The sequence below is a fragment of the Camarhynchus parvulus genome, chromosome 2 (assembly GCF_901933205.1).
Source record: "Camarhynchus parvulus chromosome 2, STF_HiC, whole genome shotgun sequence".
Taxonomy (NCBI): Eukaryota; Metazoa; Chordata; class Aves; order Passeriformes; family Thraupidae; genus Camarhynchus; species Camarhynchus parvulus.
Window position 1 is genome coordinate 12,915,348 of NC_044572.1, and position 3,372 is coordinate 12,918,719.

Here is a 3,372-nt window from a genome sequence, read left to right on the forward strand (position 1 = left end):
TTTCCTGATGTTCAGAGGGCACCTTCCACGTGTCTGTTTGTGCCCATCCCCTTTTGTCCTGCCACTGGGCACCACTGTGCACAGCCTGGCTCCAGATATTTTCTCCTATTAATAAGATCCCCCTTCTTTGCCTTCTCTACTTTCTTCAGAGCAGAAATGCCACGATCTCCAACCATCCTTGTAGCCTTCTCCGGAATTCCCACGCTCCAGAAGCGAGTGGCACTCCCACCGGCACAAAGAAAGCTCCCTTTACCTATGGGCAGTTCCTGTGCTCAATAAAGCCACAGTCACCCCTTCCCTCATTCTGGCAGAGACATCTTCGCTGGCCATTTTTGCCACGTGGAATTCCCGCCCGGACTCCAGGTCCTGCCCTGCCCACCCGGCCGTGCTAAACCTCCCCAAGCTCCGTCTCTTCCCGGCGCTCGCATCCCCGCGGATGAATGGAATTAAGGGATGGCGAACCCTCCTCACCCAGTTGGGAACAGCGTCAAAACGAAGCTGCGTTGGCCGGGAATCGAACCCGGGTCAACTGCTTGGAAGGCAGCTATGCTCACCACTATACCACCAACGCCGCGGTGATGGAGCATCCCTGCTTGCCTCACTCCTTCCTTTCCTGCTTCCCTGCATTCCCAGTTTGCCCACAGGATTTACTGCCTGCCCCCAAGCACAGCAAAGAGCTACTGAGGGAGACATTCAAGTTTTCTCCACGGCTGCTAAGGCTACTAGAAAATTAGGCGATTGTTTGCTTTGTTTTTAAACACTCATAAGAAGGTTTTGATCAGTAAAATGTTTCCAACGTCCTGATTGGTTTAAAAGAAATTCCAAATAAGACTAAACCTTCAGAAAGGGGACTGTGCACAACTGGAAAAAAAGGCTGGCTGACATCTGATGAAATAAGCATCTTCATTTTTTAAGAAAAGAAATAGTCTTTCCAGCATTAATGTTGCAGATGAGATTTTTATCTCATGTCTGAAAAATTGGGTGGAAAAAGTTTTAAAAAACAACATATATTGTCCTTTCCATCAACTACTGCTTTTGTGTTCTCAGTATCATCCAAAGAAACATAAGATTACATGGAAAATATAGCTAAAAATAAACTTAATAGAGTTGCAAAAGCTTGATATTTGAAAGAGGGTTATCTGAAACACAACCCTGAAATGCTGAATCTCAAACTTGAATACATTTTTGTGGAATAATGTGTGGTGAAAAGATTTCTACTACAGTGGATAGAGCCACCAAAGTATTTTAGAAGAACAAAATCTCAAAAAACTCACATGGTGTGAGAATATCCTATGAATAACCCAGGGCACTCTAGGGCATCTGTGATTTCACTTCTGAGAATGTCCTGTTTACAAGCAGATATGACTCTTAACAAGTAGGAATCTCAGCAAGTTTGTGGTAGAAACCATTCTGTGCCAGCAGAGAGGTCCTACACAGAGAGACCTTTGTGTCTCTTTCATTCTCAAATCCTCTGTCTTCAGTGGACAGTGGTAATCAGAAAAGTTGTAAGATGCAATATTGGTCAGACTTCCATTGATCCTGTCACTTTCTGCCACTTGGCATCTAAGTGGGTAATTAATAGGTCCATAGTAGGTCCTGTGCATACTCTGACCATTTTACAAGTGTTGGTATATGTTGTATTATACACATTTACAACAATACTTATGCATATACAGTAATACATTATACAACAATACTTCTACATTACAATAATACATTATAACAGTTACATTACAACAGCATCTATCTCTTCTTGTCGAGGCGGTCACAACACAGAACAAAGACTTCAAATGTCTCATTATTACTAGTTGGTGGCTCACTTACTTCTAGGTGTCTTGATTGATCATGTCTGGACTTTGTAGCTTTTACTTGCCACTCTCAGCTACACTAACGCTGCTTCTCTCACTCTGTCTCAGTGGGTCACAGTTGCTCTATACACTTTGCAGCAATACTCAACAGTTACATTGCAGAACACATTGCAACAGTTACATTACAAAGTCCGTCTCCTCTAGGAGCTTTTCTTGAAGGACGCAGCTAGCTAGAAGCGTCTGCAGTTAATCTAGCAGCGATCTAATGAAGGATTTTGCTGCTAAACTGCTACAGAACTCTGACATGTCTATAAACTTCAGAGTCTATCTTCTCATTGTGATTTTCTAACTCTCTCCTGGAGTCTATCCTCTTCTCTATCCCCTCCAGGAGAGGTATAGATGACATTTTTGCAGCCTTTAATGAGTCTGTCATCCACGGCTGTGCTGTAGTAAGGATATCGAATCTTCTCTCCTTTTCTTATCATATTTTACTTTAAAAGTCAGCAAAACCAGCCAAGATCCTATTTGGAATGCTCTGCAAACAGCTCATGAGGACATAATGTTAAGTGTATTTATAACTAAGATTTAACAAAGCAAAGAGGGCTCTGCTGAATGGTGCAGAGTCCATTTTGACTGTGTGTGACATGCAGTGCACGTGTTGCTGTGCAAACTCACACTTCAGCCATGTGGTGCACAAACAGCAAACCATTGCTTTTGGGAAACACATTTTCTGTTCACTTGTTGTGGAACATTTTTACACAAGGCCTTGACTTTGAGCCAGTAGGCTTATAGTTTAAGAATAAATTAAAATGGGGCACACCAGACTCACTGATCATAATCACTTCTGAAAAACACATACCACCTTATTGTGATGATTTTCATGCTTTTCTACTAATCTGTAGGCACCATAAATATTTTCTAGTAAATTTAACCCTAGTGAGAGTTGTTTCCAATGTTACTGAAAACTATGGTTTAATAATCATCAAAAATTGTTATTCTTTATATGCTCCTTTGCAGAAAAATTCCATGGAACCTGAAATTCTGCAGACAAACATTTGAAAATAATTACCTTACTGTTTAGGAAATTTGAATAACTTTAGTAAAGAAGTCAGTCTGGAAGAAGTATGGATGTTCTTATAAGAATGATACTTCTCTTCCTTCAACTTCTAGTCTTAACTAGATCTTTGTGAAGTCACCATCCTGTATTTTAAGGCATTGCAGAATGAAGAAGGTGATTTTAAAACAGGAAAGAGAGATGGGCCCCCGTTGAATTGAAAAAAAGCACTGAATGAGGAATGCCAGCTCTGAGAAAGCTGGAAGCTGAAGTGTATGGACAGAACAGGACAGAGAAGTGGGACAAGCTAAGCTGATCTCTGAAAGGCAGCCACCTGCACCTCAGCTCATAAAACTGCATGAGATTCCTAAAGTATTTAAGCACCAAAACTTGCAGATTAACTCAGAGGGCCACATTCCCAAAGTCAGAGTAATCTCATCCTTCTTAAGGAATTCTAGAAACACTTCTGGACATCTGTAAGCACCTGGAAATCTTTTGAAATCCAAACTC

General features: G+C 41.3%; 1 non-coding gene across 1 annotated transcript; it reads right to left on the minus strand.

The window, feature by feature from the left end:
• Positions 1 to 499: 499 nt before the first annotated feature.
• On the minus strand, positions 500 to 571 carry TRNAG-UCC. The gene has a single exon. It is a non-coding gene; the product is annotated as a tRNA-Gly (tRNA).
• Positions 572 to 3,372: the final 2,801 nt, after the last annotated feature.